This window comes from Nothoprocta perdicaria, unplaced genomic scaffold, assembly GCF_003342845.1.
Source record: "Nothoprocta perdicaria isolate Ctin4 unplaced genomic scaffold, notPer1 scaffold_22, whole genome shotgun sequence".
Lineage (NCBI taxonomy): Eukaryota > Metazoa > Chordata > Aves > Tinamiformes > Tinamidae > Nothoprocta > Nothoprocta perdicaria.
In genome coordinates, this window is record NW_020455415.1 from 5,526,534 (window position 1) to 5,542,167 (window position 15,634).

A 15,634-nucleotide genomic window follows, 5' to 3' on the forward strand; every position below is an offset into this window, starting at 1 on the left:
CTTGGTTTCTTCAGTGGTTCTGACAAATTCAGTTTGCTCAATGTGTATAATCGTGTAGAGGTCAAACTTCCTGAAGGTTTGTCCACTGTCATGAGCCTGTCATGACCCTTTTGCTAAATGCAGAGATGTTGGTAGTTATTGCACAGATATGCTGAGTCGTAGCATGTACTGAAGCTGGGCTTTGAGCAGAAGGGATTTGTTCTCTTGGACCTACACTAGGAAGAAGTGTTATTTTGAGGTGGGCTTGCGGGTGTTAAGTGCTCATACGATGCTGGTGCACCTCCTACCATGCACAGCAAGAGGACTTTCTGCAGGTTCAGAGAGATGCCAATTTTGGCACCAGCATCACGCTTCCCTCTGAAGAGAAAGAAGTTTGGAAAGAAACAAAATGCAGCACAGTTGGCCACCCCCTTTAGAGCTGAGTGTTTGTAGGTGCAGAGGATGGAGGTGACCAGTGAATCAGGCAGCCGATGGCCAGAAGGGCTCGGAGGGAGAGCAGCCCTCGCCGCTGCCCTGCGCGATGCAGGCAGCAGACCTGGCCATGCTTGGGCAATCAAAGCCCATCAAGGAGCTGCCTGTGTGATACCATTGTCAAAAAAAAAGCAAGGCATAAAGCAGGGACGTGTTGGGAGATGAATTTCCAGTAGAGTGATCAATGCTGCCATGCCAAGCAGCGCTGCAGCCGCTCCTGGAGTAGTGTGGCCGGCTTGCCAATATTGAGCAAAATGAATTCAAACTGGAACAGAGACAAGGACAATTAGGGGAAAGGAAGATCAGTCTGAGGAGAGGGGAGAGTCCTGCCTAGCCCGGCAAGGCGACAGCCAAGCGGGAGCGCGGCTGCGCTCTGTAAGCACTGCAAGGATGAACACCCACCAGGGAGAAGAAGTGCTTAAGATGAAAGGCAGAAGAACAGGGAGGTATTAAGTGATCATGGAGAAACCCAGGCAGGGGATTAGAAGATGATTTCTAATAGCTGGAAAGGAGTGAGGTTGTGGGGCACCTTTCTTAAGGGAGTAATGGTGTTCCTCCATGGATGGAGGGAGGGATAGGTGGATGGAGCTGCACGGAGCTGGTGTCCTGGTCCCTAATTGCTACCTGCTCTTGGGTCCTGCTGCAGCATCCAGGCCTAAACAGCTACATCTGCTCCCTTGCCTCAGCTCTTTTCATACACACTCAGGCAAACCTCTGCTGTTCAGTTTGGGTTCTGCTGGTATCCTAGAACTGAATTTGTTGGAACACCAGGAAAATGGGAACGATCCCTTCATATTATACATAGAATAACTTGTCCTGATGTCCAGATGTAGATCATCTATATTAGAAGGTCTTCTGACCTTTCGTGACTAAAGAGACCTCAAGCATTCATCACAGGAGGAAATCTGGCTTCAATACCCCGTCTGCCGCCTGGGGTAGCGCTCTGGTCCACGTTTCACCAACATGGCAAATTACAGTGTGTTAAGCAGTGTTGCTGGGTTTCCATGGCAATGCTGGAGCTAATTAGCGCACAGTGGAGGGGGAAGAAGAAAGGCAATCTGTCCTTAGTGATGACGGAGCTTGACAGGGTTGCTGGGTAAGAGGAGTTCTGAATAGATGTTCTGAAGGTGTCCGGAGCTGCAAGCATGCTCTTTGCTGCTTAGGCGAAAAAGCAGGAAAAATAAAAATATATCTATGTTACCCTGACCTTATGGCACTCCGTATCCTATTTCTTTGGCAATCTGGAATGTGTTTATGTTTTTAAAATAAGAAATAGTCCCCCCTGCCAAAATGCATAAAAGCAGGATTCAGATGACTGTTCATTTTTGATCAAAGAGAAGGCATTTAACTTAAAGAAAGTTAAATGTATGAAATAGTCAGAATTTCAGTATGTTGCACTGCATCTCCCAGTGCCCTGCCAGGCTGGTGTAATGAGCTGCCGTCATCTCTCTTTAGTGGTGGCTGCAGGCTGGTGGGTGAGTGAAGACAGGACAAGGACTCTCTGTAGCTGGTTTCAATCTTGTTGGCTTCTCAGGAGTGAGAGCTCCATGGACACTTGTGGGAAAGCCTGGAGGACTTGGCTGGTGTGTGTGACCAGGGGGTTTGTCCCCTGCTGAGCCCTTTTCAGGCATTGTGCCACAGAGGCATCCTCAGGTGTTTGACTGCTGTCACTTGTGTTTTGTAAACTGTTGAGCACGGGCACTGGTTGCCCAGAGAGGTGGTGGAGTCTCCTTCTCCGGAGATACTCTGGTGGAGTCTCCTTCTCCGGAGATACTCCAAACCTACTTGCACAAGCTGCTGCGCAACATGCTCTGCATGAGCCTGCTTGAGCAGGAGATGATCTGGAGACGATGATCTCCAGACGTCCCTTCCAACCTCCACCATGCCATGACTGAGGAATGGTCCATTGTGTCAGGGTATCCTAATGGGATGTTGTGCTGTTTTTTCCTGCTATTCCTCCGTTTTGGTTTTCTTCCATGGCTCGTAGGGCTGCCCAGAAAGGCAAGATCCTTGGCGGTTGTCTGCAGAAGGACAATGGCAATGAAAGCCCAGAAGAGGTTTTCTCATGAGGTTTCCAGCCTTTTGTGACCTCGGTCAGCACTGCAGCACTGCAGTCAGCACTGTGCCTTCTTGGGTGACAAATCCATGCTCCGCTGGGGATGCCACAGCTGGCAGTGCCGTGCCCAGCCAAGCAGCTTGGAGATGCGCAGTGCAGCGGGATGCGCACGGCTGCTCCTGAGGCAGAGGCAAGCCACCACGTAGGACTGGGAGCCACCCAGCTAAATATCTCCTATTAGTGTGTGCAGAATCCTCGTGGCACTCTGTGACAGGGTTTCTTTGGCATAAAGCAGAACGTCATGGAGCTTCTGATGGCCAGAGCTGTGAGGGAAGCTCTTGAAGAGGTGTTCAAGCCTGCAGGCAGGAAAGATGAATAGTTACTGTTCTCCAAAAATATCCTTGCACGTGTTTGCACAGGTGAAAACTTCCAAGGACAAGCTCTGCATTTGGCATCCTCAGGTCCCCCAAGCAGCTCTGCACGTGCTGCTGTCTCTGCACATGGGCATGAGCTTCCTGCAAGCTGCTCCCCACGTGCAGCACTCGTGGAGAAGGAGGGCGTTTGATGGGCATGTTATAGCAACTAATGCTTTGCCTTTCCAGTAGCTATCTAAAAACATGTATGATAAAACCTGATTAGACCACCTAATCTGTATTTTAATTCTTCCAAATCAACTGACCTGAACAAAATAGTCCCAGGTCCTCCTGTAGCTCTTATGTGACCCAAGGAGGAGAGTATTTGGATACATATACCCCATGAGCTGCTGTTCATGAAGGTACAGGCACCTTTATTGAGATAACTTGTGGGATTTATATATATTCACACTTAATTGAGGCAGTGTCAGCTGAGGCGATGTGGAGGAAGGAGAGAGAGTAATTGGGGCAAGTTGCCAGGAGTCTTCAGCAGCGCTCTTGGCAGAGACAGTGCAGTAGAGGCAAAGTCTAGTATATTGGGATACTATTTAGGCTATTATGGGGCCTAAGTCAAACATTCGAGATAGCTTCCATGCTTGTCCTATTTCACTGAGACTTTCAACAGCCTCTCCTTGTCCTGCAAGATCTCTGTCTAAGAGTCTGCGAATTTGTACCCAGCTTGGCAGCTCTTGCCTTGGTGGCACACTCACCATCCGCTTCTACTAGCCTTGATTTGAGAATGTGTGTCTAGGTGGTTAGACGTCTGCTTGGAGACATCAGGATGCTCTCCCTGCTGTTCAGGTGACAACAGAGAAGAGCTTTTCGGCCTTGGCTTTGGCCGCTGTGGTGGCACTTTTGGTGCTGGGATGCACTTGGCTCTCTGCCCTTCCTCCCTGCTGCTCCAGCATCCTGTGGTTACTTTCTTATTTGTTTCTTTTTTAAAAGGTTTCCGTGCCTTGTAGATAGGAAATGAGTCCTTGGTTGATGTTGTGGTTTCAGATGGTTAAAATGGAGCTTTTCTTCATTGCAGGAAACGCACTCCTCCCTCCCTCTGTTATGTAGACATAATACCTCTCCTGGAACTATTTAAACTGTGTTAGCATACTCTCTGAAATGGCAGTTTAGCTGAGCTTTTAGCAGGTTTAATCTCTTTCTAGATATTAATCCTTCCAGAACCTTTGATGAAATTTGTTGCTTTTCTGTGAATCCCTCCCACGCTGTCAGTGTCTGCCTGAGACGAGCGGCTTTGTGCAGAACCAGCCGTGAGCACAGGGGCCGGGGCAGCTTTTCATACATCTTGCTCTCATTGCACAGCATTGCAAGCCCCCGTTGGACCTCCTGCCTCTGTTGCTCCTATGCTTCCCTGCCCCACAAGCATTCTGCTTGGGGGGATGGGATGGTTTGCCATGGGATGGTTCCCCAGCTTGGGGAAGCTTGGGATGGTTTGCCTCAGCTTTATAATCTCTCTGTGCTTCTTTTAGCCTTATTTCTCTGTTCTCAGAGATATTTGCAAGGTTTTCTTATTTAATGTCATCAAGGACCATTACTGAGTCATATCAGCTCCTGCACCTCGAATGAAGATGTGAAGGTAATGAGGACTGCAGCAAGTGCCCATCCTTTCTAGTTTCCTGCACTGCCCTCCTTTGTCTTGCGCTACTTTGCAGACTCCTGGAGGCTGTGCAACAGCAAACCAAACCTGTGATCCAGGTCATCAAAGTGGCTTCACTGGAGAGGAAATGATCTTCTATTTTGTCATGTTGCCATAGAAATGACATACATGGCATGTGGGGCAGTAGGAGACTCTGGACAAGCTGCTATATAAAGCATGAAAAAGTAGGACTTGAACTGTCAAACTGTTCAGCTCTGTGTTGAGATTTCTTACCTCCTCTAGAGTTGGGTTGCACCTCCTTGCCCCTTCATAGGTCCCTCAGCTTGAATTCATCTCCCTAGCTCAGGTCGGTGACAGTGTGCATGTGCTCCCACTGTCCTGTGTACTTGACATACGAGCGGGTGGCCAAGCCCCTTGAGTCTCGCTTCACAAGAGGACCCCCGTCTCCCTGTACTGGGCTGAACCGCAGCTGCAGAACCCAACCCCTCCGAGCTGGAGCTGAGCTTTGTCACAAAGTCTCTCCTTGACCAAAACTGGCCAATAAATGTAATTTGAAAATTTGTGAGAGTAAGGTAATTTATGACTTCCGTGCCAGCGCTCTGGGAAGGAAAAGCCCTGAGATGTGAGGCATGCAGTAGAGATGGAAACGTGCGAGAGGGAGGGAGATGATGTTGCATCTTGCCTGTTGTTTTCTTATTTTCTATGAATGGACCATAAAACAAAAGTAAATGAGCTGATCTGAACTCCTATCTCATCTTTGTAGGGCATGTTTAAGTGAAGATTTATGCCTTAGACTAACAGCTCCATAGAGTCATTTAATTCTTCTAGGTGGAGTATGTATCTAGGCTAGTAGTAAAAATTCTTTACAAAATGTCTTGGAGAAGGTACTCACCAAATACTTTCTTAAAGAGAACATGTTGGATGCTTTCAACAAACAGTATCAATTTTTAATGATGCTAGAATAGATAGTTTGTTTGGGGCTTGCCATCATGTTCTACTGAAGCCTTGGGAATATTTTGAAATCGTTTCTGTGATGGAAAGCAAAATTAGCGAGCAGTGAAATGGGCCACAGAGCAGCCAGGTGTGCATGCTCTTGTATTGGATGTATTGGATTAGTCGACCTAAGTTTCTTATTTTGGAGATTTGTCCAAGTTGTGCTGTCAAGCAACATCATCTCAGAGCACGCATTCACAGCGGAAACTTTAGGGAATTCACCGTGTAGCTAGTGCCTGACCATTCCCATCCTACCTCCGCTTCCCCTCCACCTTCCTAGGAGCTGTGTCCTTGCAGCTGGCTGAGGTTTAAGCATCACATTTTCCCCATACACTCACCTGGGTGCTGACGGGACTGGTGTGTGCTGCTCACTGCAGAGTGCCGTCCAGGTGGCATCTAACTCGTGCCTCTCTGGCTCCCACGAAATCCTTTTGGAAAGGGTTGGAGGTTTTCCATTAGGTCAGACTCTCCCAGCTACATTATATAGTCCCTTTCCTGAATTTTTCTCTCCTAAAAGTAATGAGCCATATCCTTTAATGAATTCACTGCCAGGAAAATATATTTCTGAAAGGCGTAATAATTATATAGTGGATATAATTGAGTATAGATTGCTTGCCAGGCAAGTAACGTGCTGTGGCTGGAGAACCTCGGTGAGAATCTGCCTGGACTAGCAGACTCCAAAGAGCTGGGCTCTGACAGCTCCATTTGGGGACATTTCAATCCAGATCCAAGCTGGTCTATCTGTACCTGCATGGAGCATCCTCCCCAGCCTGTCATTTGTGTTTTACACCAGCTTTACTCTGTACAGTCATCACTGAGATCTGTTGGCTGGGACCTCAGGCGCTCGGGTTATATATTCCTCCAAGCGAGAACCAGATGTGTTTGATGAACCTAGGCTTGCAGATGTTCAGATTGATCTTAGTGTCACTGCCTGCTGGTGTAAGGACAGAGCCTGACGGTACAAAGCGGGCTGTCTGTGTTTAGCAGATACCTGGAAAGAGCAGTGCTTAAGGAAACCAGAAAAGCCTGGATTGCTTTAAAGATCAGCATTGGGAAGCTGCTAGCCTGTCTTTAGGTGATGCGTCCTGCTGTGTCTGTTCCTCTTCTGCACCCTGCAGCCAGAGAAGGTCTTCGGTGGTTGTCCCAAGCACACAGGGCAGTGAGTCCAGTCCAAATAGGAGCTCTTGTATTCGCTCCTTTCCAGGAAGAACAAGGCAGGGCAATGTCTTGTCACACAAATCCCTGGGGCTCATTCCAGTCCTATGCATGTCAATGGCATGGGATAGGCCAAGAAAAGGAAGAATCTGCCCTACCAAAGCCTTCCAGGTGGATATGACCATCACTAGTGGCTACCCATTGCTCTGGGGTACATTATTTCCCAGCAAGACTTGGATGTTTCCCACCAAACACTGGGTTAGATTTTACATGGACTCCTTTTGCATTTCCCCTCCAACTTGAGAGTTGGTGAGATTTTGCTGTTGTTGTTGTTTGTGTATTTTAATTTAAGTGCTTTGAAAGGAACATTGTAGTTCACCTTTGGAGTTGCCGTTTGACTTGTGTGTCGTAACTCGTCCTGATTCGTGATTAATTGCCGAGGACGTGTTCCGACTCCAGCCTGTGTCCTGGGGTGCCTGTCGCAGCAATGATGCACCAGGCAATTACTCACTCCCCTTAACCTGACAGCTGTATTCCTGTCTTTTGCTAGGTAGCGACCTTGGCCAGGTGTGTGTGTGTGGCTGTGCTAAGTGCATGGTTAGAGGGCACTAGGGATGTGCACTTTTTTCTGGGATGCACTGCACGACCTTCATTTTACCCCCTCCCCCCCCCAAAAAAAAAGGAAAAAGAGAGAAGGAAATATTGCAGGGAACAGATGGAGTGTTATTTCTGCAGGTAGGTGAATAATGCAAAAAATTATTTGTTCATAACCCCTTCAGATAACTCAGGTGTTTGCCTTAAGATAATGTTGCAAATCCTAGTGCAAATATCCATGTAGTTGCATGTGCAATCCAGACATCTTGAAACGGGTGTGCAAATGTGACAGCCATCCAGTCCAGGGACAGAATAGTGCCATTTAAACATTTAAGAAAATTATGAAAAATCACTATTTTGAACAACAACAGAAGAGCAAATAACTTGCAAGCAGCTCACAGCCAAGTTAGACTACAAAGAGTTGTCAGATCGTTACAGGTAACAAATAATAATGTGAAAAATGATCTGTTCTGGGGTAAGTCACCAAAAAGAAAAAGCTGCTCCAGTCAGCACATGTTTACTGGAGAGATGCCCATCATTTAGACACCTTCTGCCTTAATTCTACCCTTCATTCGAGGCGTTCTCCAGGTGCAGTATTTGCCAGTGAGGTGTAGGCTGGTTTGGGGAGGGAGTTGCCACAAGGGTCTGCTGTGAATTCCTCTTTTAAAGGAGCATTTGTGCTGTGTCCACTCTCCGTAACATTGGAGCTGCCATCGGCAACTGTGTCCGTTCCTTGCTTACCTGGGTGAATGGAGCAAAGCAGCTTAGGGGGAAGGCTGCAGATCCCATGCTGATCTGGCCAATCCATGTAACAGGCTTACTGGGCTCGATGACAATCTGCAGCAAAGTTATGTGCCTTAACTAGCATCTCTTATTACCTTGCCAGCAAGGCAGCTTTTTCCATCTGGGATTGTCCATCCAGCCATGCCTGGACAAGCCACGGTGGTGGAAACGTGCTGTTTCTTAAGCCATCACTTGCTTTAGGCTTTCATTTAATTGTGCTTTCCCATAAGCTCTGGGTCTGTGAAGCAGTTTGTAGATGACATTCCCCTCTCCATCCTCATCCACAAATGCGCCCCTCTGGCAGTACATCCCACGGAGCTGCCAAGTGACTCAGGCTAAGAACTGGAGAGCTGGGGACAGCAGATGGGAGCTGAGCGGTGCCGGCAGCCAGTGTAGCCCCCTCACCCGAACTTCTCATCTGTCCTGAGCATGATTCTGCACTAATAACCGTCACTACCCTTTAATTGCCAAGTTCTTGTCGCCTTACTAAAAATAGCAGCTTTTAAAAAAATGATATCATTCTGGCCTCACCCTGCAGTCCTCATATACGGGAATATGCATTATTAAGCCTATTACTTAAGATGTGTTTTAATACATTGCGGTCCAGCCTGACATAATCCAGGCATCTGCCTCATCTCTACAGGGTGTTAGAAACGCACAGCAGTGACTGATGTCCCAGCGGGGCTCTCGCTGCCTCTTTCTTGTGCCCGGCTGTCCAGGAACGAGGCTTCAGTTTCATAATTGCAGACCTGCTTTGGAATTAATTTCCTTTATGTGCTTTAGACCCTGGCCAACTGTGTCAGCTTTGCTGCAGAGAGTCTCTGCTCTCTCTGTTCTGGGACTTTGCGGGACTAACTTGGACTTCTCCTCATCACTCCCATGGCATCACCAGCTCTTCCAGATACTGCATGCAGCCTCATGTTGTGGCTCGTCCTGCTAATGGGAGTGATGTGGCAAATAACTAGGATAAGATGGAGAATAAGAGCAATACCCTGTAGGAGGCCAGATGATTGCAAAAAGGGAAATTCTCCTCCTTGTGCTTAACCTCCCCATGATTGCACCTCTTCAGAGAATAAGCAAATGCCCTCCTATTTGTTTGGTGGAGGAGCCGCGTGGGTAATCCGCTGTGATTGAGCATCATTCAGTCTGTGTAATTTCTGAAGAGAGGTTAAAAAATAAATGTGCCATCAAGGAGCCTGCCGGGTGCAGGAGCAGGCGGATGGCGCGATGGAGTGGGGTGACCTTCCCTTTGCGTTCACCCACCCCATGAGCTCCGTGGATCTGCCCTGGATGTGAGAGCCCCCCAGACAGAGGCATGAGGCTCCCCAGCTGCAATTCCAGCCCATGCAACGTTTGTGCTGCATGGGCGGCCGTCCCGGGGGCGCTCCTCAGGCTGCAGCTATTGCTGCACCCTTGGGAAATCTTTGGAGATTGCTCTTGCGAGACGTGCAATAAGCAGCCCCGTGATTAACGGCGCTATCGATCTGTGTCTCAAGCATTGCCACACGAGAGGGAGTGGTGCCGTTAAGACACACGAGGGTAGACTCACCCGGGTCTGAGGGAGCAAAGGGATTGCAGTGGTACCCTCGTCTGGCTGGGAGCTTCCAGGTTGTTTGCAGCTCTTGCTTGCTGGGATTGCATCCAACACTGGTTTCTTTCTCTGGAATAAATCTCTCTAGATTTTTGGTTGAAAGTGTTTTGGTTGCTGCTGCTGTGGACTGGCCTGTTGCATACAATAAGAAGGGCTGTGATTATCATTGCTATTTATTGTTCTATTTTACAGTACTTTTATGCTCTCCAAGCACAAGGCCTGTCTGTACAAGAGCAATCTGAGTGAATGGCGCAGCTTCGCCTTGCTCTGTCTGTGGTTGCCACTGCACGAGCGCTGCACAGTTTACACAATGCTAATTTGCAAGGGTGTATTAGCTAATAACCTAAGGGAGAAGTAAATCCTGGCCCAAAGGTTGTTTGTTTTACCCAGAGACCACATTCTCAGGAGCTTTGGAGACACAGGATTTTGCAAGGAGATGGAGATCTGCAGTGGATGTTCAGCAAGTGAATTTTGGACTAGCAAGAAGCTCCGTAGGAAACTCAATACAGAGCATTGTGTGTGTGTGACTGGAAGAGGTTCATGTAGCTTGCAGTGGCTTGCTTGGCCTAACCATGAACTAAATGACCAGCCTGAAAGGTTTCCTGCTCTTCTATGTTCATTTCAGTCTCTGTGGATCAGGAAGCCCCTGGTTTCTTTTTCTAATTGGCCAGTGAGAAGCCAGTAATGCTGCTCAGTTGGGAACGCTCATCAAATTTTGCAGTAGTGGCTGCTTTCAGCCAAACGTGTTTCATCCTTGGCTGCCTCACTGTGGGCAGGAGCAGATGGTGGCTTCTAACTGGGCATTACGGTGCTGGAAATGAGAAAAGTCGGGGCAAAACACCTGGCTGAATGAAGACAGAGATTCGGCTGTTCCCCAAATTCCTCTCCCAAGGCTCCCCATCTTGTAGAGCTGGAGCAAAGTTCCTTTGCAGTTGCAGAGCCAGTTGGGTGAGTAGATGTATACCCTACCATAGCATGGAAGAATTTCTAGACCTTGGGACGGGGATCTGAGATATGCTTTAAAAAATAAATCTCACACAGTGATCCTAGCACTCCTTTGGGGAGAACATGCTCTAAATAAGATTGTTAGAAAGATGATGCCAAGGTGCTTGGAGACTATTGCTGTAGGAGGGTCTTTCATGTAATCTGCACTCCCCTCTTCTCTCTTGGGTTGCACAGGTTTGCTCCCTGTACTTGCTCAAGGAGTAGGGTTAAGTGGAGTAATTCCACCAAGTAATGTCCTGTCGTATTATGGTTCCTGTTATTCCTTCTGATTTTATTTTCCTACTTTCTTCGGTGGTGAATGTTATTTTATCTAGATAGATCCTAGGGTAAAGCTGCCCCATTTGAGTTCTTTTCCTTGGCTTTGGTGGCAGTCCCTCCTTTTTGGCCAAGGCTTTCGGAAAGCTTTTGTGCAACAGGTGGGATCGTTTGCCAGATGGGCACTGCTGCACTTTGCAGACACTAGCCAGGACCATCCCAGCCAGGTGAGCTCAGTGGAGGTTTTACAGCTGTGTGCCACGAGGTTTGTTGTGGGACGGCTTGCAACGTCCCTGCCATTGCCCATGGCAATGTCCGGAGCTCTCGGCTTGGCACTTCTGGCAGTCCTGCATCCTTGAGTTCACCGCTTGCAGAGCCCTCTGGAAACCTTTTTTACTGTTTGTTGTTATTGTCATTCTCTTTTGGCAGCAGCTCTAATGTAATTCAGTATTTCCAATGGCCTTGTTCCATCCTGGAAATGAAACCAGGCTAGAAGATGAAGGGAAGTCCACGTGGGCCTCGTGGTAAAATGATACAATCCCGTTGTGCTGAGTCTACTCACTCTTGAGCAGGTGTTCACCTGTTGTGCAGGGGTGTCAGGAGCATCTTGAACAAACACCTTTAGAGTGAGATTCTTTGAATTATGTAACATTTTAGAGCACACGGTAGAGACCTGTACTGAAAAAACATTGCAAGAGCAGAAGTACATAATTCTAACAATGCAATAATAATACCATGTGTTCTTAGTGTGTGTTCCAGAAATGTTTGGGTTGTGCACACAATTAGAGCCTTTTCTTTATCCATTTTCCCTTTCCTTGTTAAGTTCTCTGGTGGCACCAGGCGTTAGCAGGTGCCAGCATGGACTTATACTCTTCATGTGTCTCATCTGGCAGTCATCTTTGGCCACAGCTACATGTTCAGCAGAAGGTGATGGGGGCCCCCATGGTGAACAGCAATTCCATTCTGTTGAACCTCAACCATGGCTAATCTTCACTCATCTACCCACTGAGGAACTTGTTTCTTCACCTCAGACAGCTAGTGCTTGGCTGTCTCCTGAAGTCTACCACAAAGAAGTAAAAATTATACTCCGTTCTGTTGTTATGAAATGCTCTGGGGCACTTGTCCTGCACTGATGCTACTTGGTGAAAGCACTGAGAAATTTTTCTCTTTTGGCTCTTCATTTCAAACAACGAAATGACAAGAATAATTGATTTCAATGGGATCTAGGACTTTTATCTGGAAGACAAGCAGTGCTCAGTGTATATCAAAAACAAATGTACATTATCACCTATTGTGCTTTACTAACTGCCTCCCTGTCCTTGTAAGTAGGACACTTTTCCCAAACACTCACATCCTCCTTATTGTAAATTCGAACAGCTGAGATTCTGTGAATTCTTCTAATGGGCTAGAAGCACATTGCATTATTTATAATAGCAATTTCCTACTGGGAAACTACTGTGTCTGGGTGAATTTGATTTAAGAATCTGATTATTTTTATTGTGATTGTCATTATTAAAGCCACTTTGTGGTTGCCCCATTTTAGTGATGGCCAGATTGTAGATGGGATGAACTTCAGATGCTGGAAATGTAAACTTCTGCATCACTTAATTAAAGTGAAGAGATGTAGTCATTTCTAGGGCATGAATCACCTCACTTGAAGGTAGACAACTGAAATAGCTGAGATGAATCACACTCCAGATGTGTCCCTTTCTCTTCACTAGTTATAAAGGAGTCCTGATGACTATCTCAGATGTTGCATGGTAGTCATATAGAATTAGGGTAGATGAGTCTCTTCCAAGGTCTTTAGTTGGGTATGCTTGACCACGGTGAAAAGACCCACATTTGAAACTTGAGGCTTAGGCATTTTTGAGCCAATTTTTGATCTAGCCTCCGAGCCCTAAACCAAGAGATCTGAAGTTTCTGGAGTGGAGAGCTCCTATGCGGTGAATATTCTCAGAAAATACAGCATTTTATTCTGGCATTTCTCTAGTTCTTCATCTCTTGCTTTTATGCATAACAAGTTCTATCTCTGTAACCCTGCCTTGAAATAGTTAGGCATGTTCACAGGTAATGTGAGGTATTTTATAAAAAAAAATCAGACCTCAGTCTTTTCATTTGGGATTTCATTTGGGCGTTCTCTCCGTGGACTCAATATGCTGGATGGCAGAAATCATGCAAACACCTCTGTTTTTATGTCGCTCTGCAAGACCTTGCCATCTCTTGCAGCTGACCAAGCCAAAAGTTGTAGAGATTGAATTTTGTGCATCTCATTGGGCTTGGTAATGCATTTCTGCAGATTGGACTTGGGCGATCTAGGGTACAGTTGGGTTTCAGTGACGTTTTTTGTGGTAGTTCAGTGCCCAAGACTGCCTGCATGTGAAGTGGCAGCGCAGCCTATGCCAGCTGGAGCAGAAAGAGCAGAAATGCGGCGTCCGCGTAATAGCTCTCCTCCTGGTTCACCCTCAGTAAAAAATGGACTAAAATACCCAACGGCATTAACAAAAAGGAAGGAGTGTCAAGCCAACCGGATTTATTTTTTGATGAGATAACTGATTTTCTAGACAAAGAGGATGCATTCAGTCTCATCTATTTAAATTAACCAAATTCAAGATTACTCTGAGACATCAGCCTACTGAGGGAAAGGAGGGGAGATGGAATATATCACTAGAAGATTTTTCTGACACAGTACGGCAAATACTGCGTGTTGTTTCACAAATCCCTGGTAAGGTCTCCTTGGGAATGGTATTTACAGCTCTGGTCATCTGTGTTCAAGTAAGATGCAGCCAAAATATCTAGATGCTTGGAAGGGCTAGGGAAGTCAGGGGAAAGAAGAGCCATCCAAGAAGACAAGACTAAAAGAAAAGGGCTTGCTTAATGTAGAAAAGCACAGACTGAGAGTGGACATGTGATTGTCCATAAATACGTGAAGGGTGAACGCTACCAAGGTTGAAGAGCTCAGTACTGGCACAGGAACAAATCTCTGTTAACTGGCCATGACAGAGGATGAAGAAGTCTCCTTGGGGTCCTTTGAGGTTTTAGCTGGTTTGTGTTTATGAAAGCCCTTCTGGATGGCTTAGGGGAACACAAGATGTTGTAAAGAAGCATTAGAACCTACCACCACCTGGGCTGGGCATTCCGTTGTTGCATTCAAATCAGAAGTCAAACTTCATAAATAGTATTTTTTTTTGCAGTTTTAGCTACTCTTAGGCTAAGAGAGGCCTCAGCACTAGGATGTGCTGAGGGATGGCCCTACACCATCCAATTGCAACTGTCGGAAGGTTCACTAGGATCCTCTGTTGCCCAGCTCCTTGCAGCTCTGTATGAAATGCCCAAATATATAATACCACTATAAATACCACTGAGGGCCTCTGATGTACTCATGTGCAATTTCAGCTTGTAGATCAGGTCCATCTGAGGTTGGGGAAGAGTAGCCACATGAAAGGTCTGCAGTGCTGAGCTCTTGTCTTGCAAGCTGAAGCTCTGATTCGGGGCTGAGCACCTGGTGCATCTCCGACTGCAGAATTAATGAGCGAGGTGCAGGCTGGCTCTGACAAGCAGATTAGCATATGGGTAAAGTCTGTATTTGCTAGGACAGTTTTATTGTTCGGTGCTGAATTCCTGCAGTGAGCGAAACATAAATGCAATTTATTATTCTGCTAAATCAATGACTATCATTCTGAGGAGCAGCAGGGATCCCAGGTACGGCTGGATGATTTGTCTTGTGGATGCACAAACATCAGTTGTTTGTACAAGTCTTTCCTGCAAGCACTGAACAGGAGGTTATAGAAAACGTGGTTGCTCGAAAGCTTATTTATGAAAAGTGTTACCTCTCGGTCATCACAGTGGTGCTGGGCCACCTCGCCCTTCCAAGCAAATCAGGAGTTCATGTGAAAGCTTCCTGGGCCTTGGAGGACTCGAATTTGGCCTCAGTCCAGGTTCTGGTGGGCAGATATTTGCGTCACGAAGGCTGGCAGCACAGCCATCGTGAGAAGGTTGTTTGAAGGTAGAACAAAACCACTGGGACCTATCCTAAGGTTGCAGGGTAGGTCAGCAGGGTGGTGACCTGCCCAGCTGCTGCAGGTGGCTGCCACATACCCTGAGGATTTCAGGTGCAGAGTTGGCAGGATATCACCAGCATTGAATTAATGCTAAAATCACATTTAAAAAACCCAAAAAACTCCTCAATGTGTTAGTGAACCTTTGATAGCTCCCCCCCCAGAATTCATTGTAATCCATTGCTTGGAGTTGCGTGTGATACCTTCAAAACCTTGGAGACCAGATTATTTCCTTTAATGGCACAAGCTTTGGGAAACCGCAGCGAAACTCAAATACCTCTGCAAGGCCCCATCAGTCCCTTAGGCCATTAGGGGAGCTCCACATTACACTATCTAATTTATAGCTGAAAGCCAAGGGCCTCGCTAGGTGTGCCCGGCCAGGAACATGGCTCTGCATTGAGAGAGGAGGTCTTGCTTTTGACATGTGTGGCCCAAGACCCGTGAGATGCTGAACACGGACACATGATGTTTGCTCCTGCATTCTCCAGGCTAGGCCTGACGTGGTTAGGAGCACAACGGCTGTTGGTGCAGATGGTTGCAGACTGGATTAATATTTTATCGCTTATGTGTGGGTGGAATACACAAATGTATTACAGGTTGGAATGGGGAAAAATGCTTTATTATGGTTAAGCACTTTTTTTTTTGCATGTTGTG